Source organism: Lycium barbarum, chromosome 6 (assembly GCF_019175385.1).
Source record: "Lycium barbarum isolate Lr01 chromosome 6, ASM1917538v2, whole genome shotgun sequence".
Lineage (NCBI taxonomy): Eukaryota > Viridiplantae > Streptophyta > Magnoliopsida > Solanales > Solanaceae > Lycium > Lycium barbarum.
Genome location: NC_083342.1, coordinates 13,686,738 through 13,702,191, shown reverse-complemented (window position 1 = coordinate 13,702,191; position 15,454 = coordinate 13,686,738). Strand labels below are relative to the sequence as shown.

Sequence of the window (15,454 nt, the reverse complement as noted above, 5' to 3'; positions counted from 1 at the left end):
GAATAAATGCATGAGTGATTTTTTTTTTCTAGTAAAACGAAAAGGTGGTAGTAGCAGTAGCAGTAGCAATAATAATAATGATGATGATGATAATAATAGTACTAATAATAGTAGTAATAATAGTAGTAATGATAATAATAATAATAATAATAATAATAATAATAATAATAGTCATAATAATAATAGTAATAATAATAGTAATAGTAATAGTAATAGTAGTAGTAGTAATAATAATAATAATAATAATAATAATAATAATAATAATAATAATAATAATAATAGAGGTCATCAAGAAATTTAACTATAGGTTGTGATAAAAAAAAATATAATTAATATTAAAATAGAAGTCTTAACGATGTAACTTGGACAAAAGGCTGGACAAAATTGGGCATCAACATGTGACTATTAGAAATAAGGGTATATTAGACCCCAAAGGTGGATGTCAGGGGTATTTGGGAGCTCAAAGGTGAATGACAGGGGTATTTGGGGGCTCAAAGGTGGATGGAGGGTATTTTTGCACCAATTGTAATAGTTCGAAGGTATTTTAGGCCCTTTTCCGTACTTTTAAAAAAAAAAAAACTTTCACTTTATTTGAAAATCAGTGTTTGGACATGAAAATCTCAAATCCAATTTGAAGTTGTATTTTAAATTTGAAAAACATCTTACAACCTCATGATTTTCAACTCAATTTTCACTTTTGAAGTTGTATTTAAGTATATTCAATCATGTTGTAAAAATTATAACTAAACAAACTCCATCTTCAACCCTAACTTCAAAAATTCCAGATAAAGTAAAGAATATTTAATTTCTATAACCAAACCCCTACTAATTAAATGACTTTTCCCGACAAGCTTGGAAACCAACCTTGTATTATCCGCCAAAGCAATAAACCTAACATTCAGCCTAGCATATTAAGGCGTTCTACCTAAGTCAATATACACAAAAGTGGAGATGCAGTCAAGCAAGGTTCATACGACACCAAGTTTCCACTTTTTTGCTGTGATGCCCGTTACACTGAATGGGACTTCACTTGCCAACTGCAAATTTTAGCTACTTATTACATGATTCTGTTAAATGATTTTGCTGAGTAATTTGCTTGTTATGACAACAAGAAAGAACAGTACATAATGCTTGACAAGAGCCAATTATCACATCTCTAAAATAAGTCAGTTTTTATTTTTTGGTACCCCTTTTTCTCCCATTAGTTCTATTAATTAATGGTTATTTGATGAACTCAAGAAATGGGTAGAGAAATGAAATTATGCAACTCTACAGCAACTAAACCTATAATATGCTGAAAACAAGACTTTTTTTTTTTTTTTTTGTATAGAGAAATGCAACTCTATAGCAGCTAAACTTATATACTCCTCTGGTTTCAATTTATGTGATACTTTTTTTAGTTAATCCAAAAAAGAATAACTCCTTTCCATACTATTAATAATTTAACTTAAACTTCTCATTTTATCCTTAACAAGATGATTTACAACCTCAGAAGATATCTATAAATTATTTTAGACAACAAATTTAAAAAATGTGCGTCGAGCATCATCACTCAAATTGAGCCGAATGGAGTATCAATAAGAACAAACTAGGTAAAAGGAAATGAATAAATTAGAATCGATCTTTTACAAAATTCGTAGAAAATTTTTGAAGCACAAAAATTTAATATTATAGAGTTTTTACTCTGAAATAACGTCACGATGCTAGAAACTTTAATTTAGAAGAAAAATAAAAGAGGAAAAAACCAATGCAATACAATTGATACTAGCTAGTTGTGAACTTGTGGGAGACACATTTATGTCTCACATAAATATGGCCCTTTTCTCGCGTTATCTGAAAAGTTTCCCCTTATTGTTTTGCATGTGATTAATGGCGATCAGCGGCAGAGTCAGGATTTCCATTAAATGGTTCAAAATATAAAAAAATAAAAATATGAAGAAGCCTAAGGGGGTTCGACATCTACTATATATACATAAAAAATAATTTTAACCTTATAAAAACAGTATTTTTTCCCACCGAGAGGGTTCGGATGAACACCCTAAGCTCTATGTGGCTCCGCAACTGACTGCGAAGTTAATAAAAAATGATTAGCCTAAAAGTGAATTTTAGAATATATAAAGGACGAGACAAAGAATTAAAAAAGAAGAAGAATACTTGTAGTCTAAAGTTCAAGAAAAAATTTAGAAGTAAAATTTAGAAGTAGTTAATTAAGGGGAAGTGATTTTAGTGCATAATCTAAATATTTATGATTTATCTTTGTCGGTCGCCTCGATACAATGGACATGTGACCAGAAAAAGATATTATTACATAATAGGAGATATGATAATCTTAATTATAGTTATTCTTGGACGGTAAAGTGAACAGTGTGTAGAAATGATTATGACGTGTTGTTTTAAATATGGTAGGAGCCAAACAATGGCGGAATAATCCGATGGAGTAATATCTTTATGAAGGGGATTTAGAATAGAAAACAGTTAACGTACAAGAAAATTAAGAAGATTCAATAATATAGTATATATACATAATTTTTTTAAACTAATTTATATAATATAATATTCTGGCGAAAGAATGCCAGTTAGTTCTCCTAAGACAAATGTAAGTTAAAGTTGAAACCTTGTCCAGCCTTTAAACATGATGATTAACTTTATTCTAAGGTTGTTATTTATATTTAAACATTTACTTAACATGGATTTTACATTTCTTATAGTGGTTGCTCGTGCAATGACAGTATGTAAAACATTTCTACTTCACTTAATTACGTGACTAAATGTAACGAATTATAAGAGACAGCTGGAATAACTTTTGCTATTACTCATTAGGTTTGCATACTTTTTCTGAATTTACTATTGAGATTAAAAAAAAAATGTGGAATAGGTTCATTTCGATTATAAGAGCATCAATAAGTGAGGCTCATTTAAATATTGGTCAAAGAAATAAACGTGCCAGTCATTTTAAGAAGGCCAACAAAAATACAACCTTTAGACGAGACAATAATAAAGTATGTCAACTTACTTACTTTTATGAGTTTATCTTTAACACAAGAAATTAAGATAATTTTTTTGTTTTACTAGTAAGCTAATATATGGAAGGCTGGATTCGACAACGGAGTGACAGCTCAACTAACATAGTCCCCACATATATAATTTATTCATTTAGACTAAGGCTAAAAATATGTGTTTTAAATAATTTTTTAAGTCAGCCACGAACGAATACATAAGTTATAATTGTGGAAAGATTGGAAGATTTTATTTAAAAAGGTGATAGTCCTTTCTTTACGATAGATCATTTTCAATTAGCCATTTTCCATTATTCTATGATCTTTGTTTAATTTTCCTTTTTCCATAACCCTTTCCACACTTAAACCTGCTCCTAGTACTATAATCGGATTCATTTTTTAAAATTTCTGTGTGTTTAATCCAGTGTTTTAAAGGTGGGGGCTTGAGACAAAGATATTTTACTAAATACAAGGCGATATATAAGCTCTGAGGCATAGGGTGTAGCCTTATTGATCTTTAATTATTATTTTAATTTATAAATTAGCATAATAACAAAAACAAATGTAGAAAAGTACATTTAAAGTTTAATAAAACTTAAAACAATTAAATAAACTCGCAGAAAACATAATATCTAACATGTTTTTACAAGAATAAATATGCAATAATGTTAAAATTATTGTGAGATATCTTAACTTTAAAGCAATTAAGAAATCACAATTTCTAAAAAAAACATGTTCTCAAACTTAAAACATTATTACTCCTTCATAAATATAGAAAGATTACTTTCAAATAACAAAACAATAAAAGTCGGATAATTTTGAGAGACATAAAACTAAGACATGAAAATCAATTGAAAGTAAATTTATAAATTTTGGCTAATTATGTTTAGAAGAAATGTTTAATTGATAATTACTCTTACGATGTTCTCATTTAGCAGTTAAATATTCAAAATTATGACTTTTATCATTCACGTGTAACAAAATATTTGCGGGTCAATAATACAAACTAGGGATTTGATACATGATATGAATATGAATTATCAGGCGAGCCTCGAGAGTTAAGTGTCAGACGTTTTTAGAGCACATAGTTGGACGCTTGCATAAAACACTGGGTTAATCTTTGCTTATTTCGATAGATATGTTAAATACTTTAATTCTTTTTCTCTTTTGCTCTAATAAGTAAGTTACAAAGATATGTCTAGATTTGGTAAGGAGATAAGTAGGAGTACTATTTTGGAAAAGAATTTCTGATTTATACAGAACGTTTACACAATCAGTAACAAAATTAATTTATTTTAACAATTTTCCTATTTTGTTTCTAAGTTTCTAAATCAGGTTTAGTATATAAATTTGCGTTATTGAGTATACCTTTGCCAATTAATTTCTTCACTATTTAAGTAGCAACATTTTAATCAATTGAGACTCGAGAGAGAAGGGACTATGTTGTCACAACAATCACATTTGCCGGCAGCCATGTCTCCGCCATCTATGGCTGCCGTTTTACTATAAATACGGTCCTGTCGACACCGTCATCAGGTCAAAACGTACTATAATTTCTTTATATTGTCAGTGTATAAAAGTTAAATTTTATTAATATATCTGCTTTTGTCTTTTATGGTTTTATATAAATGTGTGTGTGTTTTTTTTTTTTTTATGTAGATTGACTGAGATTCCACCTGTGGAGATTAGTGAGAATGATGTGTGCGTTAAAATGCTAGCGGCTCCAATCAACCCTGCAGATATCAATAGAATTGAAGGTTCGATAAATTTGTTTTTTGGCCTTCTCCTAATAGATACATGTAGAAAAATGCAGCATGTCAACTTACAAAAAATAAAAATAAAAAACATGTAGAAATGTTTCATAATGTTATTAAGGAAAGAGAATAAAAATCTAAACTTGTTTAATCGCTTAGGACCCCTTTTCATGACTCGGATTTGTGTCTGTGTGTGGAATTGGTTGAAAAAAAAAGGTAACAACATGGGAGTAATTTTACTCTTTTTGTTGTGTTCTACAGATAGATTATTTGTACATGTAACATATTAGGTGAATTTTTAATATAATATAATATTTTAGTACAATAAAATAAAATTTGAGCGACATTCCTTGAACTTAACTCTATGCACTTTTGAGGTAATATTCTCAGAATCTTTTCTTTGCGTCAAATCTTTTTGTTTGATTTAGTATCTCATAATGCGGTTTTTAAAAGGTTTAAGTTATATATCCCGATAGTATAATGATTTCTCTTACATTATCATATAATAATATAACACATGTTAGTTACCATTTATTCTAGAATATCAATAATAATTTTAAATAGAATTACATGTAATTACTTTTTAACAACCTAATTAATAAAAATATTCTTATATTGTTAGTGTATATAACTTAATTAAGCTTATTTTCTATTCCTGTTTTTTTTTTTTTTTTTGCAATTTTTTTGGTGAATGCATTGAATAACAGGTGTATATCCGAACCAGCCACCACTACCAGCTGTGGGTGGAGGTGAGGGGGTGGGTGAGATACATTCTGTTGGCTCTGCTGTTAAGGCTTTTTCTCCTGGTGATTTGGTTATACGTTCTCCATATGTTCCTGGTAAATATTATTCCTATGTTGCTTATTGTTACTACAAAATAGATCATGCAGATTCTAATCTCAACACTATTATATTTATAAGAATGTTTAGAAAAAATAGAGAACTTTATAGTACTTCTTTTGTATTTGTATATAACATTGAGTAAATTTCCTAAAATGTCATTAATGTACAGAGAATTGCTTATGAATATCACTTTTGTTTCCTTTAGGACTAAAATATCATCTAGCTGTCACTATTTTTCTCAGAATATACTAAACACAGAAAACTATTCTTATCTTCTAGTTGGCATGCCATGTCATATGAAATTCTATTTTTCTTAGTAATAAATTTATTTAACTCAACCCAACCAAACCCATTTAATCAACCAACTCATGTCTTATTATACCCATTTAACCCGGTTAGAAAACATCAAAAAGCAGTAACTTTTATACCCCATTTTGAAATTTTTTGCATTTTGCTCACTGAATATCGTGATTATAAACTTGGTGATATATTCATCTAATTAAAAAATATATATCCTCCTCTAATTAACTTTTCATGAGTAATAACGTTGTAGGCTTAATTATGTTCTGCTCAGGGGCATGGCAAACCTACATGGTGGAAGAACAAAGTTTGTGGCACAAAATAGATAAAAGCACACCAATTGACTATGCTGCCACTATTTCTGTTAATCCAGTCAGCGCCTTGAGAATGCTCAATGAATTTTTCACTCTAAAATCAGGTTTGTCAAATTATGCTCTTTAATTACTTAGGATGTGTTTGGTATGGAATTTTCCAATTTCCCCGTTTGGTTATTATAAATATTTTAAGATATTTTCTTCAAGAATACATTTTTCTGTAATTTTTGAAAAATAATCTCCTTGGCAAAAGGACGGAAGTCATTTCCCGAAACTCTCCCATGCCATTTTCAACTGATTGTTTCACTCTAAAATCAGGTTTGTCAAATTATGCTCTTTAATTACTTAGGATGTGTTTGGTATGGAATTTTCCAATTTCCCCGTTTGGTTATTATAAATATTTTAAGATATTTTCTTCAAGAATACATTTTTCTGTAATTTTTGAAAAATAATCTCCTTGGCAAAAGGACGGAAGTCATTTCCCGAAACTCTCCTATGCCATTTTCAACTGATTGTTTCACGAGCTGGGGCGGAGTCAGAACATTTGATAAGGGGGTTCAAGAAAAGGGGACTGGATGAAAAGGGGTTAAAAAAGTGTCGTTATAGAGAATCGAACTCGCAACCATGGGCTCAATAGTAGGCGCCTCAACCGCTGAGCTGAGGGATGCAACATTAATACTTATACATGAATAAAAAAATTGACCCCATATATGCAGTGCAATTTTTGGACGAAGGGGGTTCGATTGACACCCCTTGCACCCCTGTAGTTCTGCCCCTGTTCACGAGATCTTTACACCGTCAGCTATATATTTTTAATTTAAGCGGTTGAGTGGGGGATTGTTTAGGTTAATTCTTCTCTCTACCCTGCCATCCTCACAAAAGTTAGTTAATTTGTGATATACACCGCCTAATACAAACATTTGTGGCTGCTTCCACGGCTTGAACCCGTGACCTATAATTGTCACATTATATATTCTATTTATTTGTCAAATACTAGAAAATATGTGAGAAAATCAATTATTTTTCTTGAAAAAGCATTTTCCCAAAAAATATTTTCTACAAAATATTACTTAATATTAAACACATCCTTAGTGTACGTTTTCTTGTTTTATTTCCATTATTTTAACTCAAATTTGTGTTTCCACAAATATATGTATATAGGAGACTCGATTGTGCAAAATGGAGCTACAAGCATAGTGGGGCAATGTGTTATTCAGCTAGCTCGATTTCGTGGAATTCATAGCATCAATATCATAAGAGACAGTCCAGAATCTGATGAAGTAAAAGAAAAATTAATTAAACTTGGTGCTGATAAGGTGTTTACTGAGAGTGAGTTGGATGTCAAACGTGTCAAAATTCTCCTGGTAATATATTATACCTTTTAACTCATTTAATGTGCATTTTGATTGCATTTAATTTAAGGGATTGATTTCACGTATAGTAATTGAATTTTATTTGTTGTAATAGTAAAATTGCTGAGGTTTACATACAACTATGACAGTAAAGAGAAAATTATTTTGTCACCTTGAAGTAATTTAACTTTATCCATCAAGTTACTCCACTATAACGACACATTACATGTCCATCAATGTGACTTTAATGTTATATTGGTTAAGTTGTTACTTTAAAATGTGATTAAAAATTCTTCACAATTTTACTGTTATAGCAAGACAAAACTCAGTGATCATATGTGAAATTAACCTTATGTTTTAAGGACGATAGAGTGATTATAATTAACTTCAAATTTTATTTTATTTTTGCATGTAGGGAGATACACCTGAACCTATTCTGGGCTTGAACTGTGTTGGTGGAAATGCTGCTACTTTGCTCGTCAAATTCTTGAAGTGAGACAAGCTATTCTTAATTTAATTTTCTCTAATTAAAAGGTTTTCAGTTACTATATTTAATGATTATATATAAATAATTGTATGTTCTTTTCAGGCAAGGTGGTACTATGGTTACTTATGGAGGGATGTCGAGAGAACCTGTTGTTGTATCTACTTCAAATTTCATATTCAAGGTTAGTTTCAAACGGTGAATTTATTTGGAATATTGAACAATAATGAATTTGGAATACTGAACAATATAATATATATATATATATATATATATATATATATATATATATATATATATATATATATATATATATATAATTTTTGTTACAGGATATTACATTGAAAGGATTCTGGCTGCAAGAGTGGAAATTATCCAAAACGAAATATAGGGATTGGATCGATTATCTGTTGGGCCTAGCTCGTGCTGGAAAATTGAAATATGAGTATGTATTCTCTTAATTACTCTACATAAAACTAAAAGGGCCAAAAATATTCTTTAAATATACGAAATTGAATGGAAATGTCCTTCGTTAATTATTTGGTTCAAAAATACTCTTGCCGTTAATAAGAAGAGGGTTATCTAAACCAATATTTTTATTTGGAAAAGAAGTGTTTAAAAAAAGAAAAAGACATGTTTATTATGAAAAGAACATTTTTTACCCAAATTAAGTAGGCGCATTTTTGGATCAATAAAACTCTTAATGACAAGGGCATTTTTGGACCAAACTATTAACGGATGGCATTTTTGTTCAATTTCACATAATTTAAGTGCATTGTTTACTCTTTTCTGATTATAAAGGTTGACAAAATTAACCCATTAAAATATGGCCCGTCCAATCTCCAACCTACTCAAGTTCAGGCGGGTTAGTGATCGCCCCACTTATTGGCTCAATCCGTTTTGACTCTCCCAATTCTAGACACCTAAAAATTGGGCCCAACTTGATCCATTAGAGAACTTGTCAACATATTTTAAAAAAAATACTTTTTTTGTTTGATGTGTTATGTATAGCATGATAAAGTGAAAAAAAAAATATTAGTTACTTAAAAAATTATAATAGAACAAGCGAAGAAATTAAAATTTAGTAGGAATTCGACGGGTCGAGTTACGACCCCCTATTTAGCCGATTATAACACAACTCATTTCAGCCTAAGTAACTGTTGAGTAAGTCATATTAACTCTGCCTATTTTGACCCACTCAATTCCGTCCAACGTATTCATTTGACACCATAGCTATGTGTAATATTTCTAGCTTCGTCATAAGCATGTGAAAGGACAGTTTGGACACTGAAGCATATTAATACTCCCTCCGTTTTAATTTGTTGTCTGATTTTAATTTGAAACAGAGTCTAAGAAAATGAAGAATGCTTTTAAATCTTGTGTTATTAAATTAAAAATATGTAAAATGCACCAAACTGTCATTTAATCTTATTATTTTGAACTTGTCATGTGAAAAATTAAAATTAAAATTAAAAAGTTATTAAAAGGAAAAAAATATTTTTTTAAACGGATTAAAAAAACAGAGAATAATAAGAAGTAGTACTTGTAATACTTTTTAGCGTACTTAAGGGTCAATAAAACCTAAGAAGGCTAGGAAGATGATGGGAGGTGAAAAATCATGTTGAATCTATTTCAAATGCATGACTTTATGACAAATAAGAAATCCTTATTATTTTATTAGCGGAGTTAATTAACTGACATATTTTAGAGAGACAAATATTAATTGTATTTAATATTCTTGTATATAATACTTGGATACGAATGGAAGGTAGTCATACAACGTGTTGGAAATAGCGAGAAAGGTGGTTCATTATTTAAGTCTTAACTATTTTCAATTATTCTACAACTACCGTGTTGTGTTGATTTTTCCTTTTTTGGTCTAGGGGTGAGGGGTCGGTGAGATTGGACAAGTTCTCTCTGCTTGTTTTCTAGAAGGTAAAATGATCAAATTTACCATACAATTATGATTTATAATTTAAATTTATCTTCCGTCAAAGTTTGAGATCAAAGTTATCTTTTCTGTTAGAGTTTGAGATCAAATTTGTCCTTCCCATTAGGATATTAAATAGATTTACTTTTATATGAATGGAAGTCTGACTTGGACTCCACAAAATTAAAAAATTAGTAACATCAAATCCGAGCTCCACGTAGGAGGCTGGCTTTTTCGCGATTTCTTGATAAGTCACATACTCTTAATTCTTTGTCCCTTACCAAATTGTGATCTTCTTCCCCAATTTTGTAATCTTTTGTGGGTCCTCTGTTCGACTCTTTTGTTGCAACAAATGGGTCAAAAAAAAATTCTAAAGTTGCAACAAATGGGTCAAAATCTTTCTTCTTAAACGGATATTTTTGGAGATTTTGGGGAATCCATGTGTTTTCCTTCACACTGAAACTTTGGTGGTTGGTTTCAAAGGTTGGATTTTTCCACCATCAAACATCAGCTGCTGAGAAAGAAATTCTCTCCAATTGCCCACTGAAATTGAAAGCAAAATCATTATCTTCATATGGGGAATTGTTAGTTTCTTTCTCTTTTGGGATTTCATCCCAATTGAATTCAACGTAAAGTGGAGAAATACGAGTGGGACTAGCGGGTGCACTGTAAAATAACGTGACAGGACGTGGTATGGGATCCGACGTGGAGTCTACGTGGATCTGACGTGGCTAATTTTTTTGTGTTGTGAAGTTCAAGTCAAACTTCCATTCATATAAGAAAATTTATCAAATATCTTAACGGAGAAGGCAAATTTGATCTCAAACTTTAACGGAGGGCAAATTTAAACTATAAATCATACTTGAAGGGTAGATTTGACCCTTTCCCCTCCATATAAGGGCAAAATTTATCAAGTATTCTAACGGGAAGGGCAAATTTGATCTCAAACTCTAACGGGGAAGACAAATTTGATCTCAAATCTTGACAGAGGGCAAATTTAAACTATAAATCATACTTGGAGGGTAAATTTGACCCTTTTCTGAAACTGAATCATATTAATTAACAAAACATAAAAGAAAAACTATATTTATAAAATGCTACAAAATCAATTGACGCGTTGGTTCATTTGTATTTCATACAGGATGGAGCTAGTATCTTTTAATGATTTTCATGAAGCTCTGGAGAAGGCAATGGGGAAGCATGGAAGTCAAAGGAAACAAGTTCTTATATTCTAAAGTCAATGGCTATGTCGTAATTTCATCATATTGGCCATTGTGCTGATGAATAATAATTAATCAAATGTTAGTATAGTTTCAAGATAAATTGTCAGATCTCCTTCTTTATCTCACATGTCGACTTTTCAGAAGCTTTATTGTTTGTTGTTGTTCAGTCTTCTTTTACGAACCTTTTTTCAAAATATTGGTGTAATTTTATAAGAAAATTTCTCCTTATTGAATTTGCGCAGAAGAAACCTTTATTTGGGTTCACATTTATACCCTGTTTGGCTAAACACTAATTATTGTTCAAAAGTGTTTTTTAAATTAATTGACCAAACACAAATTGTTTTTCGTCAAAAGTATCTTTCAAAGAATCACTTTTGAAAATAAATTAATTTTAGAAGTTCAGCCAAACAACCTATAAGATTGCTCAAATAATCAAATAAAAAAAAAACATTGATGGTTAGGTATGGATTGTATTTATTCTTTGTAATTTAAAGGGAAAAAAAAAAAGAGAAAATCATGGCCTCATGTGGATATCTTCTTGTAATAAAATCCTGTATCAATCGCAAGATAATAAATATCAATACCTCTTCTAAACCACTACTGCGATTTGTAAGGTCAATTAATGTTTCTAATATTTTAACTAGATTTTATTATTATTATTATTATTATTATTATTATTATTATTATAATAGTGATTTATACTACTTTTATGTTGCACAAGTGTACATTTAATATTTTGGTCGAAGAAAACAACAACTGCGGGATTCACGTCTTTGCAATACTAAACTATTTATTTTCCAATATTACATTCAGATATCAGTCGATAACTTGGCAGAGTTTTTGTGGATTAATCATTCTCAAGTGGGGATTTAATTAGACCGTTGGGGGACGTTTAATTAAGGCCAGTTGGGGCTTTGCCCTTTAGTATGAGGACATAAAGGGGAATGCATAAAAAGTTACAGTTCAGTGAGTGGGAGGGACACACCATGAGTACCTGAGGGCTTAATCTAAATGGAAAAACGAATATATTTACCATTAAGACCTTAACTGGCAAAGCTTTAAGCGAGCGTAGAGAGGGGCAAAATTGACAAAAATTGACCATGAAATGTGTATGTGTGAGCAAAAATTTTAATATAATATAAAATGTTTTTTTTTTAAAATAAATAAAATTAAAATGTTTTAAAAAAAATTTAAAAAAAATAGTTTTAAAAAAAATCATGTTTTGTATAGGGTTTGTAATGTTATGTTTTGTAAATAGAAAACTATCGTCACGTTTCATAAATATTTCTCCTTAATATGTATATTTACGTACTTAACCCTAAAGTAATGGCTTGGGGACCCACACTTTTTTAGGGTCCCATTTTTAATAATAATAAATATATATATATATATCTAATTATTATAAAAGCGTGAATATAAATGTTGGTTGACCAAAATATCTTTCAAATATTGAACGACTTTTATACCCTTTATAAACTAAAATAATTTTTTGTAGAAGCTATTACACGTTGGATAAAATTGTACTATTATTTAAAATTTACCTAATATTTAAGACTTTGAAATTGTTATTTGACTACAATCGTGAAAGTAGAATTCTAAACCTTTATGCCTTTAGGTAAATTGTGTCTAAATTTGTTGATAATTACCATGTTGGCTACATGTGTTGTAATACCAACTCAACTTAATTAATTGGCCAAACCCATTGATAGACACCTGTGGTCATCCACTTCTTTCACTTGGCTCCTAAAGTGACCCTTGTTCCATTTAGACACTTCAAGTGGTTCATTCCTATTCCACTTAGACACTTTTTGCACCGTTATCGGAGCAAAACCAACACCAAAGGGGGCGCCATCTCATTGCACATTCAACCAACCCAAAAGCCCTAATTTTTAATGGTCAAAACTCCACGAATTTACAAATTAGTGAATTTACAATTAAAATGAGTTGGCAAAATTTAATTGAGCTGGCACAATTTAAATGAGCTGGCACAATTTAATTGGCCACTTAATTCACGTAGGAGATGACTGATGTTGGTTTTGCTCCGATAACGGTGCAAAAAGTGTCTAAGTGGAATAGGAATGACCCACGTGAAGTGTCTAAATGGAACAAGGGCCACTTTAGGTGCTTAAGTGAAAGAAGTGGACGACCACAGGTGTTTGTCGATGGGTTTGGCCTAATTAATTCCTAAAAGAATTAGACAAAGTAGAATTTGAATAGGGCTCAAGTTATCTCCTTAATAGCCTAGCTGTTGAATTAGGGTTACTTCAGAATTAAACAATGTAGAATTTGAATTGGACACAAGTCACTAGGGCTGGACATAAATACCGAAAACCAAAAAATCGGACCGGACCGAACCGAATCGAACTTCAAGAAACCGAAACCTTAAGAACCGAACCGAACCGAACTAGTTGGGTTCGGTGTTTGGTGTTCACCTTCAAAAAATCGAAATCGAAATAGCCGAACCAAACTTTGATGAAACCAAACCGAAGAACCGAAATTTATACATTACCCAAAAAAAATTAAAATATCCAGACCCATTAAGTTTAAGCCAAAAAAAAATCTAATTGTAATAAGCTCTCTTTTGCTATTGTATCCTTAATTTTTCACTTTAGTTGAGAAAATCAAATATCCTTAACAAAGAAAGATGACTAGGATGTGTCTTTAGGATTAATGTATGTCCTTTATGCGTTTTCTTAATTATTGTTACTGTATGTATATAACACCTAGTAATCCTATATTATGGTTATAATTTTCTGTTCTTATGTATCCTGTTTGTTTGATTTTGATTTTAATTTATTAGTTTTATGTTTTGTTGCTTTTGAGAATATGAATTAGTGTAAATGGAATCGCTTCTAATATCATATCAAAAAAACCGAATTGAAAAAATTGAAACCGAACCGAACCAAACTTCAAAACCGAAACCGAACCGAACTAGTTTGGTTCGGTGTCCACCTTCAAAAAACTGAAACCGAAATAGCCAAACCGAACCGAAGAACTGAACGCCCACCCCTACAAGTCACACAACACTTGACATCGAACAACATAATGCTAATAAATCTAGCACGGATGATTAGGTTAAGGTGTTAATTGGAGATAACACTACATTAAAAAAAAAAAAAAAAAATTGACCACTTAATGGTGTATTTTCAGTATATTCTATATTTGATTCTTGATATGTATGTGTTTTGGATGAAATTTAGTACATTTGTTTTAAGGATAATTATGTTAATGAGATATTAATTTTAAATACATGAGGAATAGGTTTTCTAATTGAAATTATATTGGTGGGTAACTTCTTTTTTTACATATGATTTTATTTTACAAAAGATGTAACCGGCAATAGGAATGGGGAGTTGTTCCTTTCACGAAAATTCAGCAAAGGATAACTAAAAAATGCCTCTTAAAATAGTATGCTACATAGAGAAAGCATTGTACTTAGTTGTTAAGAATCTTAAGATGACAATGGCATGTTGTGTTTTTTTTTTTTGCGTCGGATTATTATTTTTTCAACTAAGATTACTGGGACAAAATAACAAGCAATTTGTAGTCTTTTCATAATTAATTGGCTCTTTCCGTTGTTCATAGAAATATTTCTGTTATTGCCATCAAAATTTATACGTTTCAAGCAGGCCACTTGAATTTTTCGAAAGCATATATTTTATTGTTCAACATGATCAAGTTTTCAGTTATATGCACAAACCCCCCCCCCCCCCCCCTCCCACCCCCCAAAAAAAAACATGGTGACAAGAGTATTGATTCTTTATGTTGTGACTTTTATGTTGATGCTTGATGTACCGTTGTGTTTCTCATGGTCTAATTCCCTTCTGAAGGGAGAGTTTATGTGGAGCACTTTGATGTTAAATGGTTAGAGATGATAGTTGGATGTATTCAGATGTTTAAAATCTATATATCTACGAATTTTCAAATTGCTAGGGTCTCTTTGTGAAGTTTGGTTTTACGTCCCCAATCTTGTTGAACCATCCCTATATGTTAATCATTTATATATTGCAGAGAAGATGTTTTTACTGTTCGTTTTTTTTGGCTAGCGACCAACATTTGTTGAAATCTACCCCAAACAAATTGACCAATTGCACCGTTTTGAAATATTTTCTCGGTTTCAATTTACGTGATATTATTTCTTAATGATATATTTTTATATTTAATAGTAACTAGTATACGTACTCGCGCGATGCGCGTGATCATTTTACAAAAGAGTGGAGAGAAATAATTGTAAAAATCTTGACTTCAAGTTCTAATC

The 15,454-nt window shown here is 30.6% G+C and overlaps 1 pseudogene; it reads left to right on the top strand.

Annotated features, from left to right (window-relative positions):
- Positions 1-4,436: 4,436 nt before the first annotated feature.
- On the top strand, positions 4,437-11,411 carry LOC132599571 (enoyl-[acyl-carrier-protein] reductase, mitochondrial-like; annotated as a pseudogene).
- Positions 11,412-15,454: the final 4,043 nt, after the last annotated feature.